The following is a 13,892-nucleotide window of genomic DNA, read 5'->3' on the forward strand; positions in this document are numbered from 1 at the left end:
CAAAGCTGCTTTTCCTGATTTCTATGTCATGTTTTTACAGAGCAAAGGTTAGTTTTGATCTTCTGAGCTACCAGCCAATCTAAGCCAGTTACTTATAACCAAGGACAGTCCTAAAAATGACTATACTAATAAGGAATGTCATTCAGGTAAAATTCTTTGAATTTGTGGTTAGGGAGAAAAGTATTCACAGGAGTTGAATAAAGCAACAGAAGAGAGAGACTCCCTGGGCTTTGCGGGTTTAGCCATCGGTGCCTACACCAGACAGAGCGCAGTGCTGCAGGTTTAGCCATCGGTGTAGGCACCAGACAGAGCGCAGTGCTGCAGGTTCAGCCATCGGTGTAGGCACCAGGTAGAACACAGTGCTGCAGGTTTAGCCATCGGTGTAGGCACCAGGTAGAGCGCAGTGCTGCAGGTTTAGCCATCGGTGCCTACACCAGACAGAGCGCAGTGCTGCGGGTTTAGCCATCGGTGCCTACACCAGACAGAGCGCAGTGCTGCGGGTTTAGCCATCGGTGCCTACACCAGACAGAGCGCAGTGCTGCGGGTTTAGCCATCGGTGCCTACACCAGACAGAGCGCAGTGCTGCGGGTTTAGCCGTCGGTGCCTACACCAGACAGAGCGCAGTGCTGCGGGTTTAGCCATCGGTGCCTACACCAGACAGAGCGCAGTGCTGCAGGTTTAGCCATCGGTGTAGGCACCAGACAGAGCGCAGTGCTGCAGGTTCAGCCATCGGTGTAGGCACCAGGTAGAACACAGTGCTGCAGGTTTAGCCATCGGTGTAGGCACCAGGTAGAGCGCAGTGCTGCAGGTTTAGCCATCGGTGCCTACACCAGACAGAGCGCAGTGCTGCGGGTTTAGCCATCGGTGCCTACACCAGACAGAGCGCAGTGCTGCGGGTTTAGCCATCGGTGCCTACACCAGACAGAGCGCAGTGCTGCGGGTTTAGCCATCGGTGCCTACACCAGACAGAGCGCAGTGCTGCGGGTTTAGCCATCGGTGCCTACACCAGACAGAGCGCAGTGCTGCAGGTTTAGCCATCGGTGTAGGCACCAGACAGAGCGCAGTGCTGCAGGTTCAGCCATCGGTGTAGGCACCAGGTAGAACACAGTGCTGCAGGTTTAGCCATCGGTGTAGGCACCAGGTAGAGCGCAGTGCTGCAGGTTTAGCCATCGGTGCCTACACCAGACAGAGCGCAATGCTGCGGGTTTAGCCATCGGTGCCTACACCAGACAGAGCGCAGTGCTGCGGGTTTAGCCATCGGTGCCTACACCAGACAGAGCGCAGTGCTGCAGGTTCAGCCATCGGTGTAGGCACCAGGTATGGTGCAGTGCTGCAGGTTCAGCCATCGGTGTAGGCACCAGGTATGGTGCAGTGCTGCAGGTTCAGCCATCGGTGTAGGCACCAGACAGAGCGCAGTGCTGCAGGTTCAGCCATCGGTGTAGGTACCAGACAGAGCGCAGTGCTGCAGGTTCAGCCATCGGTGTAGGCACCAGGTAGAGCGCAGTGCTGCAGGTTCAGCCATCGGTGTAGGCACCAGGTATGGTGCAGTGCTGCAGGGGGTTTCAGGGTCGCTGTTCTGAGAAAGGAAAACCAATCCTTTATGAGTGGGGAGGTAGGATCATAAAATCTTACACCACGTCTTCATAAATGTCTACCACATCTTTATTATTTTCTTGAATATGTGTGAAGTCAAAAGGTCAAAGACATAGACGTGTTAATGTAGATATTTTGCATATTTCTCACACCCAAACAAGAAGGATTTCGAGAATTTGAAATATTTGGTATTGAGCTTATTTCAGAATGCATTCATCATCATTCTAAATAAATGGGAGTTGTCATTTAGATCAATACAGACACCCAGATTCTGAGTGGGGCAGACGAATGTTTTTTAAGGGCAGGGAGAAGGCCTCTGTGCAGGCTTAGGTGCTCAGGTTATCTGGAGAAAGTGACCTTTGTCTATGCTACTACCATTAACTTCTACCATTTAATTTTACATTCAAGTTAAAATCATTTGCTTTTGTAATCAGGGATGTATGTCCAAAGGAAAGCATACTTGGTTTTCAATTTAATTTTTTCATTTAAAATTAACTGGGATAATTTTTTTTCAAATAACACGTCAGGGAAAACACAAACATTTTCAACAATGTTTTGATTATTAAAGTAATTTAAGCAATAAAGTATGTGAAAAATAAACAAAAGCATAAAAGTGTATCCCCAAATTACCTACAAGCTTGTTGTTGGAGGCAAGCACAAATATCAACTGGAGCTGCTCCGTGCACGCAGCGCCACAGTCTGTCTCTGATGGTTTCAGCAGAAGGAAATGGTATTCATGAGCATTTGTCCACTGTTTACCCACCATTTTAAAACACAGGGCTGGAGAGGTTGCTCAGAGGTTAAGAGCACTGGCTGCCCTTCCAGAAGTCCTGGATTAAATTCTCAGCAACCACATGGAGGCTCAATAACCATCTATAATGAGATCTGGTGCCCTCTTCTGGCTATGCGGGCATACATGCAGGTAGAACACTGTATACATAATAAATAAATCTTTTAAAGACAACTAAAAACACAGAGATGAATAATTGCCCCTCCCCAAAGCATCAACTCCAGGGATTGAACCCGAGTGAAAGCATCTCTGTTGAGCCATTAGAGGTCAACTATTCATACTGTGTTTTTAGTTTTAAAGAAAGATAAAATCATTCTGGTAAAATAATTAAGCGATGAACATAACTTACAACAAAGGTAAATGGGCGGCTCAAAAGAAAAAGTCGTAAGTGACAAGCTTTGGATACTTCCTAAACCCTAAAGAAAAATGAAATCTTTTGAGGAATTTTAGAAATATTGGAGTATCTCTGAAAGGTTGCCCCGTTGTAGGAGAAATCTGTGTGTTCACTATCCTGCTTTGGACTGGTGTATCCTTTTTCCGAAAGGAAATGACCTTGCTCAGTTACTTTTGCTTTGCTCCACTATTGCTTTGTAGGATGCTGAGAGTATCCTTTTCCAGATGCTAAGAGTATCCTTTTCCAGATACTGAGAGTATCCTTTTCCAGATGCTGAGAGTATCCTTTTCCAGATGCTGAGAGTATCCTTTTCCAGCCATGCCACCAATACTAGCTTTGCTTAGAGACTTGATTTGCTCATTTGGAAGAGAAATACATCTGCGCTTTCACTACTGTTAACTATGACAGGCTTGTAGCATTAATTTCTTTTGTAATTGGTTTGACAACTGTTTTTTAATGAGCATTACTATGCTAAGCACAGCACAAAGACCAGTGAGGAAATGGGATAGAGTATAAAATGTGTTGCTTATTTTGAAACAGGCACCTAGAAGCTATTTTGATTGAAAAAAGTTTTTAAAGCATTGATGAGGGGGTGGAAATATTAAGAGCCAGAGGTGGTGTGTGACTACAAGGAAATAGTGTTTTCCAGACATAACGGGACACAAAGTCCCACACAAGAGTGTTTGTTTTCAGCTGGGCGGTGCTAGCACATGCCTTTAATACCAGTACTCAGGAGGCAGAGGCAGGCAGATCTCTATGAGTTCAAGGCCAGCCTCTCCAAATCCAGTTCCAGGACTTCGAGGGCTGTTACACAGAGAAACCCATTATCGAAAAACCAGGAGGTGGGGAGTCAGTTTTCTTCAACAATGTAAGTCAATGACATTCCAGTGGAAGTCAGCACAAATTGTACTGGATGGGTTTAACAACAACAACAAAAAAAAAAAACATGAAGTGGGGTAGGTGAATTACGGAAATGTGAGTGGATCTGGAGGGAGGCAGAGGGGCAAATATGGTCAAAATACATTGTATAAAGATCTAATAAAAAAGACCCAAAAAAGGAATTGACTCCTCACCTGGACCCGTCCACAAGGTAGCTGAAAGCAGCACAGAAGTTTGACATCTGTGCCTTAACTTGGAGTCTCTGCTTTGTTTTCCCTGAAGGTACAGAGATTAAGTCATTGTCCTTCATCTTTCCTCTGAGTCACCTTGGATCTCCAGAAAAACAAATAAAGGTCATTACTCCTGAAGGCAAGCCTGCATGCTGGAGCAGAATTGCTCTTGTGGGAGCCAGATGTTGTGCTTGAGTCCTAGGACCCCCAAGAAGCCCACCACAGAGCCACACTTCCGAGTGCAAAAGCAAGGTTTCATTTAAGTACAGGCTAGCACCGGTCCTCTGCCTCCCAGTCTGATACAGCAGATGGAGGGAGAAGGACCCTGTCTACTATTGTATGGGGGTTTATAAAGACAAAAAACCACAAAGCAGTCACAAGGTTACAGTCTCAAAATACAAAATTACTTATCCTGTATCATAATTGGCTAAAAGTGAGGTAAAGCTCAGCTATTAGTTCCTGATAGGCTATGAGTATCTAAGGGGGAGAGAAACAGCTCCCCCCCCCCAGTTATGTCCTCCAGACATCTTCTGACCCTGTGGGACTTCTTGAAATATTGCCCAGCTGATAGGGGAAGTTGGGTGGGGGAATGGGGTGCAGTCAGCAGCGTTAATGTACCTTAGGTTTCTCCATTAGCTCATACTTTCCCTAAAGAGGGGTCCTACGGCCTTCATCTTATTCTGGGGGCTAGGGGCAGACTTTAGCTCTTCTGCAGCCTTCAGCTTATCCTGGGGGCTGTGGTGTAGTTAAAGGTCCCAAAAGGGCCCAGCACAGAAATGGAATCTTTTCTGGCCTGTCACCAGACTGCCCCCTCAAGCCTGGAAGGACTCCTTCAGACAACCTTGCAGAAGCAGAGCTGGGACAGTGCTCAAGCCAACCTGCCCTTGGCCGATAGTGCTTAGTTACACAACCCTGTTGACCTCTGTCTTCCTCTGTTTAAAGCCAACCCGTTTGTGCGCTCTTGCCAATATGACCACATTGTCTCCTTTCTCTGCTTCTCACCATTAATCGATGACCTTGACACTCATGGCCAAGCCTTGCCCACTGAGAGGGCATTTACCCTCAAGTTCTAGTATCTCTCCCTTTTCTGGAGTAGCAGAGTGACAGGACAGGTTTGAACAAAGCTGCAAAGGTAACTAATCGTAAGTTATAATGATTCAATTCCAAATTGCTACTATGCTCAGTTAGGTGACTAATTAAATTAATCCATGATAGAGCCAGTAGAGAAGATGGCCATTGTTTCCCTTAATTCTGCTCTACAACTCAAGCATTAGGGAACCAATAGTGCTTTCTCATTTGTCTCTGTGATAAACTCTGGAAGGCTGCAAAAATGAACCATATGGTATGGACTTTTGAACCAAACATCTCAGTAGAAAGTTCAGTTGAACAACGTCAGAACCCTCAGTTCGAAGGGTGAACTTTTATTGAGTGTCAACCTAGTGTCTACAATGCCAGTCTCCTTTCTTTAATTGCTAAGATTATGGAGAAGCCAGCTGAGAAACAGCCAGCTAAGTGTCCCGATCTTTGCACATCTGTTGTAAATGTGAAGGGTTCCTACAATAGTGAAAAAGAGAGACGATGAACTGAGAGGTGCCTTTGACAGTGATGGGCGAGGTCTCTAGTAAGACTTACTGGTGTTACTTTGCTTCTACACTTTCAAGTTAAGTGTATTATCAAGGTTACCGAGGTTCTGTGCATCCCAGTTGTCCCATTGGTAAATTAACGATAATATCCACACAGGATAGTTACTGCAGTAAAGAATGGAAGGGTGTATGTGACAGTGCATTGCAAAGCTGGAGGCACATCACTGCATCAAGGGATCTCCCTGTGCTTGTGGGTACCTGAAAACAAAAGCTGGGGGTTCTCACAGAAGAGGGCTGTTTAAAGGGATGAAATAGTCTAAGAATAATATTCTTGTTCTTTGTTTTCTCTTGGTCTGCACTGTGGATTCTGAATAAAAATCACCGTGTTATTATTTTGATTAAGTAGAAGTAACTCTTCCTTACAAGAAAGACAGGAAAACACAGATCTTTCTCATTGCTGGTATATGCAGTGTTGCTGTGACTATTTTCATAAATGGTAAAAATTGACTTTTCCAAAAATGACTCATGATTTTTTTTAAAAAAAATCATAGATTACTTTAAAATATCCGGTTCTACTTCCAAGTTTGTAGCTCTCAATGCTGACTTCATATTCTTTCCATTACCTTGTTTCATAAGGCAACCAGCAAAATCCCCCTTTTCTACAGGGCAAAAAGGTTCACAGGAGGGAGAGGGTCACTGACTTCCTACTCCCCCCAACAGTGGGACTCAGGTTTTCTGTTTTTTGACAGTTTAAGACTTGGAAAGCCATGGCCTTGTCATTCTCATCTGATAAGACAAAGTCCTTTTGTGGTAGAGACTACTTATGAATGAGCACCAAGTTCTGATGCTGCCATCTTTTCACAGATTCCAGACCTGGAACCTGAGATGTTTCTGTCTTGAATGTAACTGATCAGAACTCCAGACTCTGAGAGTTTAAATCCTTCAGCTGTTCCCTCGCGCTGCCCTTCAAAACGACTCTCGATGCTCAAGCCTCAGGCAGGTCTTGATGTTAGAGCCCTATAGCACATCACTGGATGAAAATGGTGGGTGCTGACTGTCCTCTGAGTTACAATCTCTCACGCAGCTGTTGTAAGACTGAAGACGCTCTCCCCATTATCAAGAGACAGCTGTGATCAGCCTCAACGGGATTCGTCAGTTTCAAAGTGATTCATATTGGCAGAGCAAAAGGCTACCTTTATTTCACTGGTAATCATTTTGGATTCCCTACAGGCACAAATCCAGAATTAGTAAGATAAAGGAAGAAGCAATGCAAAAATAATATCCAAGCAAATGGCCGAAGATCCAGTCTTCTGGGACAGACAGATTCATACGCCTGTTTCACAGGACTCAGAACCCTGCTGGCTCACAGCTGTGCTCCAATCATGGCTACTGAGCCTGAGCCCAGAGTATGGGAAAAAAGCAAGGACACAGCTCAAGTTGCTGAGCATCGGAATAATCAAACCCCAAGGCTGGTGGGAAAGGCAAGGCAAAGGGTATTTCTTCCTCAGCTGCCAACCTGTTCTATACATCCATCAAGACATGCCGAGGAGAAAAGATGAATAAAGGGAGGTACTGAGAATTTATTTTTGAATGAAAAATGCCAAAGTAGGAGGACATTGTCTATAAACATATAATTTAAGCCAATACACACATACAATTTAAGTCATGGCGATTTTCACCTTTGACAGCACAGAACATTCTGGATGAGTGGACAACATTTTTAGTTGTTGTAGCCTATTTTATATAAACAGAGGTGACTGGGGTGGGGTTTGGGGCAGGAGTAACACCAAGAACACTTTCAGTTAGCCAGAAAGATCTTTGATATTTTTTAGGTTTATTTTATTTTATGTATATCAGTGTTTGTCTGTGTCTATGTCTGTGCACCACGTCTGTGCCCAGTGCCTGCAGAGGCCAGAAGAGGGCATCGGATCCCTGGGCTGGAGTTATAGATGACTGTGAATAGCTATATAGACTCTGGAAACTGAATCTGGCTACTCTGGAAAGGCAACAGGTGTTCTTAGTCATCAAGCCAGCTCCACGAATCTCAGAATGAGTATTTACAGAGAATAATCTCTCCTGTGACTGTGTGCTTGTCATCATTCTGACTTTCCCAGGTCTCAAGTCCAAGTGTTCTGCGAAGTTCATCAAATTCTCTCCATGTGTGAGACCCTGACTTACCCACTGGATAGGACTTTCAGCTGGTTTAGTCAGATCATAGATAATCAAGTTTCAGTTCTGAGTTTCCCTTCAGAAAGAAGTAAAGGCACAAGGTCCTCTTGGGACCTCTAGTCTGACTGTGTTGGTTTCCTGTTAGGAAGGAAATCTAGATGTATTTGGTGTTGAGGAAATCAATTTAAGGCAGTTGTCTGGACCAAATACTCTGAATATTTACTTCTGTTCTCTGGTCATGGTTTTGCTTTTAGTCCAAGTAGGTATAGTATTCTTCATTCAAAAGCTCCCCTTTTCTCCTTTGTCCCCATCTACCCCCTTCTTTCCATCTGCTTTTGTCATTATGGTGCTGAGATTTAATCTAGGTCTGAGGAATGCTGAACACATCCCTACTACTGAGCTACATCCACCTCCTGAACACCATTTCTTTATAAAGAGGAAAGTGACTATTTTTGAAACAAAATTACCTACTAATAAAGAGTATATTCATCACATCAAGTAAGATTTTTTAGTGGCTGAAAGGAACTGAGTAACAGGTAAAATGGCAACTCACTTGGTAATGTAGTGAGCCTTTACTGTGTGCCAAAAGTTACTCACGATTTCTAGGCATAACAAGAACATTCTTAGTCATTTTTACATATGAGGTTAAGTGAGTTGCAGAGACAGGAAATGACATCAGGAAGGGGAGGTGGTATGTAATCTGAACTCATGATCTTTTTACATCTAAGTTTGTGATTTTCTTACTGCATAATGCTTCCTTTCTATTTAATACATTTCTTAAGATACACACTAAAGACACACTGATGGCCTGAGATCTCCTTAGAAGTGAAGAGCAAGGGGTGATCCATGCTCACCCTTATACTGGTGTGCAGTTACATCATAGATCAAAAAGCACCAAGCCCAGCTCCTCACCTCATCCAGCCTTCCATCCTCCACCCTTTGTAGCTCTGACCTGGCTCCCTTGGTTGGGCCTTAGCTTCCCATCTTTGGTGCTGTTCCTTTCCCCCAGGCCATACTCAAGCTGCACACTACCTGCCCCCTGACTTTCCACTTCCGGCCCCCACTCTCCCTCAAGGCCTGCCCTCTCTAGGGTAACCTTCCTGCTCCTCTTCCACAGTGTGTCTTAACCTCCCCAGTTTTCTCAGCCCAGTGAGAGGTCTCCCTTGCTTCTGTGGCTGTTAATGGCTTCCTGGGAAGTTCCACAGCACCTCCCAGTTTATTTTTTACCAGGGAATCCCTTTCACTCGGTCAAGTCATTATCTGTGAGTTTCCTTTGGCTCTGAAGGGCTATGGCTGACTCACTGTATGATCTTCCACTATCTACCTTCCAAAGGAAAGCTGACATGGAAGTAAGGATACAGGACTTAAATTTTTTTTGAATATATAGTCAAATTTTATTTAAAATCTATAACACTGAAGTATAATATTTGGATGTTTTTAAAATTCAAATACCACATGGAACATACTTGTATTGAAAGATCTTCATACTTTATCTGCAATTGAATTTCACCAGTCCAGTACTTTATCTGGCAACTCACCTGCAATATTTTTGAAGAATGCATTTCAAATGTGTACTTCCAATATGGGACAGCGGCATCATCACTGATGAATGAAGTGATCTGAGAGCATCGTTATTTAAAGATGATACTATGAAAATGGTAATTCATTCCAACTTCTAGTTTTAGTACTGAGTTTTTAAGATCTCCAGAGACTTTCCCCAAACAACATAACTAGCTGCTGTTCAACTACCCACCTCATCACCACTCAAACTGTTTAAAACATAAGCATTCCAGAAGCGCTCTTGGAGCTATGAGAGAATGTAGACGTGCTGTACCTCTGTGCTCACGTGCTCGTCTTGAGGCCAGCATCACCAGCTCTATCAAGTCTTGGCCTACTGGTGTGTACCTCTCTCTACAGGGCTGTATATGTTGTTTCAAATTGTGAAGTCTTTAAGAGTCAGTGACTAATCTGTTTGGTCACTGCTAAATTTTTCCCACTAAGTACAACTTCAACATTAAAAGGCCTGGGATGCTGGGTGTGGTGGTGGCGGTGCACACCTTTAATCCCAGCACTGGGAAGGCAGAGGCAGGCGGATCTCTGTGGGTGTAGCCAGCCTGGTCTACAAGAGCTAGTTCCAGGACAGGCCCTAAAGTTACAGAGAAACCCTGTCTCGAACCCCCCCTCCCAGAAAAAAAAAAGCCTGGAATAAACTGATGAGTAGGGAGGGAAGATTGGGCAAAGGGACCTTTATCACTATCTCAATTCTCCACCTTCCAGCAGTGCTTCTCCCCCAGGATCCCTGCTGCTTTCCCAGGATGTCCAGACAAGATCTTTTCTCCAGTTCCTCCTTTCATCCTCTACTCATTGTGTGGATAAGCAACTGTATGACTGGACTGAACAAAAGCTTAAAGGCTGGCATGCTTCCCATGGCGCTCCTTTAAAGACTAGTTTGAATGCCCCTTGGGCTTTCTATAAAGATTCTACTGGCTTCTTGAGGTCAGTCACTTCCTACTGTGGCTAACCACACTGCGTAGACCTTCTAGTACAGTACAGTAGCTGCTTATAAATGCACACATAAACAAAATACCTCTTTTTATATTTACACCGCCAATGTCATTGTAATGTCTGCCTAACAAGAAAAAAGTATAGATTAATCAAATAAGTATTTTTGTTAGCTTTTAGATAGAAGGATTTCTGGGTATTTAACAGCTAGTGCAACGATTGTTGAAGAATTAGAAAGTCAAACACTGGGGATAGTCAATAAGAATATTTTAGGTAACAAGAAGCTTTCAACTCTGGTAACACTGGGTATGGGGACTCTAGAGCAGTTCACCCCAGCCATTGGGATGAGGAAAAAGGAGGGAGGCTCTGAGTGGAGCCAGCCTGGGCTACATAGAGTTCCAGGCCTGACAGAGAGCGAATCCGACTCTGTCTAAACACACTATGTCTGGCATTTCACTCTGCTGTCTCTCCTGGGACCAGGATGATCAGTTTCAGGAATGTCCACAATGCACAGAATGTTACCAACCTTATTTCTTCTAACTAGTCTCCAATTGTGGTATCTTACAGCTCCGACTCTCATTTCTACCATGACATCTTAGGTACTGTGACATTCTGGTCACTTTTAATTGTGAAACACAGGCATGTCTATTTTGAAAGAGATGAAGGAAGTACAGCATAGCATCCATTGCTTTTATTTTTTCAGCCTTCTTTTTTTCTGTTAAGTCAGGGGCAGGGAAAAGATGCATTCAATTCAGACCTCTTTTTGCATGACAATATCCACACACTGGTCCGAGGTATTAATCACATTTTCAGCTTTCAGTGGCTTCCTTAATTTTCAATGGTTCCTTTAAGGTTGGTCTCTATAAAAACAGAGATCTTGGTTCCTTGGGGATATGTTTACTTCTTAAAGAGGCCCCACCCCATCTCTATCTCCCCCACAGTCCTGTTGAGGTGCTTTTCTGGGTGGGGAAATCTCTCTTTTTTCCTGTGGCATCATGAACTGCTCTAGAGTTCCCTACTCTAAACATTACATACATTCTCAGGGAGCCTTAGGAATGATTAATTCCCTTTAAAGTATGTTTTCCCCAGTAAGCTTCATTATGTATTTTAAAGGCCAATGTGCAACTATGCTTTATTTTGATGATTTGAGACCCTAAAATTAAGCTATACTGGTAAATTCCAGCCATCAGAGTATCTAAACCAGAGTGAGACATTCCTCCCGTGCTTACAAACTTGCCCTTCTCTCACATTCTTTTATGTATGTGTGTGTTTTTCGAGACAGGGTTTCTCTTTGTAGCTTTGGAACCTGTCCTGGAATTAACTGTTGTAGATCAGGCTGGCCTCAAACTCAAAGACAAGCGCCTACCTCTGCCTCCCAAATGCTCGGATTAAAGGTGTGCGTTACCACCGCCCAGCCTCTTCCACATTTTTTGTGAAGCCCTCCTCAGAACCTCTTACAGTGCTCCGTTAGGAGCTCTGTGGTGAGCCTAGAGATCTGGAATATGAGCAAAAAGGAGTATGACAGAGACACCTTGTTGGCATCCCTACCTACTAAGATTCTCTTGAGTGCACTCCTTGACTTTACTGAAAATCACCTGTTCATAGCTGTAGATACTGGTCTTCCTTCAATGCACGGTACTACAAAACCGAAGCATATGGGCCCTCCTAGAGTTGCCATGTAAGCACCCCTGTAACCAAAGTGAAGAACTGGCTATACATCTTAAATATGGTTAACCATAGGATAACTCTTATGTTATCAGAAGTTTGAAACTTAGGCACATTTTTTTTAACTGTTTCTTAACTGTTAAGCTGGTCCCCTGCTTTATATTTGTATGTTCTCTGTGCAGCTTTCCAATTCACAGGCCCTGCTGGTTAAGTAAGTTAGGAGGAGCCTCCATTTCTGCTGAAGCCTTTAATGTGCACGGGCTGAAGCGCCACTAATTGAATTAATTCCCATTTGTTCTCTTTGAACATATCCAGATGATTTTTAAAGAGCCATTTCTAAGAAACATAAAATGAGTCACATCTGCTCGACATGTCAAGGAGTAATTAGTACTCCATTAAAGAGAGAGAGCTGAATTCTGCTCTGTGGGAGGCTGGTACATGCGTCCTGGCTTGAACCTTCAGACTATTTAGAGAATCAACCCAAGAAGACCTTTGGCTTATGATGTTGTGAATCATGCTTATGGATTCGCCTGTGCCCTCCTCCAAGAGATATGATGGAGTTCTAACTTCCTAACTTCAGCATTTGAATACTTGGAAGTAGAGTCTTTTTACATAAAGTAAAAGAGGTCATAGGGTGGTTTATATCTAATACGACTGATGTCTTTTTAAATGGGGAAATTTGGACACAGACACACATAGTGAAAGAATGCCATATGAAGATGATGGCAGAAATGGAGGTGGTTATCAACAAAGGGATGTCAAAGGTTGGCAGAAACGCACAAGATGAAAGATAGGGAAAAGATTCATCCATATAGTTTTCAGGACTAACTGATTTCCTGATACTGTGAGATAATACTTCTTGCTGTGGGACAATAAATTAATGTTATTTGAGCCACTTAGAATTCAGTAGATGTTAGGATAGCTATGACCGTGGCCTTTCCCTAATCTAAAAAGTTCAAGGCCAACTTCAGCCACACAGAAAATTCTAGGTGAGCCTCGAACTTTCCACATTCCTCTCTCCATTTCTCAAGAGCTGGGATTGCAGGGAGGCATCATGATGATTGGTCCTGCATGTTTTCCAGTTCAATGATTTTTTTTTTCATTTGCTCCCTTGCAGGAAAGAATGAGAGACACAAACACCTCAGGAAACTGCTAGAATTTAATGGAAGGTGAGATGACCTTTGCTTCAAAAGTAAGTGCGGGTAGTATAACTGGATTCAATATTGAGACCTAGCCATGAGCTGTGTTCAGCACAGGTTCAGAAGTTCTGTATATGACACTAGGGAAACAGCTCCATTGGTAAAACTCTTGCCACATAAGCATGAAGGCATGAGCTTCACCCCCAGCACCTACGTGAAAAGCCAGGTGTGGTGACACATGCCTGTAGTTCCAGTGCTGAGGGGCTGAAGACACGCAGATCTCTGAGGCTTCTTGGCCGGCCAGCCTCACCGTATCAGCCACAAGATTTACCATGCAAACTCTTTGTGATGTCTGCCATTTCTGATTGGTTAGAGTGTTAGTTTGAAGGTCTCAGCTTGGCCTTCTTTTATCTGTGTGGTTTGTTACCATGATTTCTGCCAAATCTAAAATGACAGCATAAGAGGGGTGAAATATACTCATGCCTCACGTGACTTTACATATGCCTGCTGTGGCCAGGTAAGAAAAGGGATCTAAGTAACCCGTTGTCAGGATAGGGACATCTGTAGCATAGCTGGCTCACTCCTGTGAAGCTCAATCAGAATAGTGTGATTAAGATCCCTCAGGCAGGGACCATAGAGACACTTGTCAGTGCAGAGCATTGTTGCTCTTGAAGGATCAGAGCTCAGTGCCCAGCACAGTCAGGCAGGTCACCAATGCTTTTAACTACATTCCATGGGCATCCAGCATCTTCTTCTGATTTCCATGGACACACACATACACACAGAGAGACAGACATATAAAGAAAAATGGAATAAAATAACAAAAGTAAAGACAATTTCCTAAAATTAAAAAACCAAGAATTCTTCAAAGAAAACTAGTTTTCATAAGAGAATTAACCTCCCAGGTGGAATAAGTGTATTATTATACGTCTTTGTTTCACACACTTT

General features: G+C 43.6%; 1 pseudogene; it reads right to left on the minus strand.

Annotated features, from left to right (window-relative positions):
- The window catches only part of LOC130874127 (regulator of G-protein signaling 5-like), a 33,016-nt pseudogene extending 31,494 nt beyond the window's left edge, over positions 1-1,522 (minus strand).
- Positions 1,523-13,892: the final 12,370 nt, after the last annotated feature.

Source organism: Chionomys nivalis, chromosome 5 (genome assembly GCF_950005125.1).
Source record: "Chionomys nivalis chromosome 5, mChiNiv1.1, whole genome shotgun sequence".
Taxonomy (NCBI): domain Eukaryota; kingdom Metazoa; phylum Chordata; class Mammalia; order Rodentia; family Cricetidae; genus Chionomys; species Chionomys nivalis.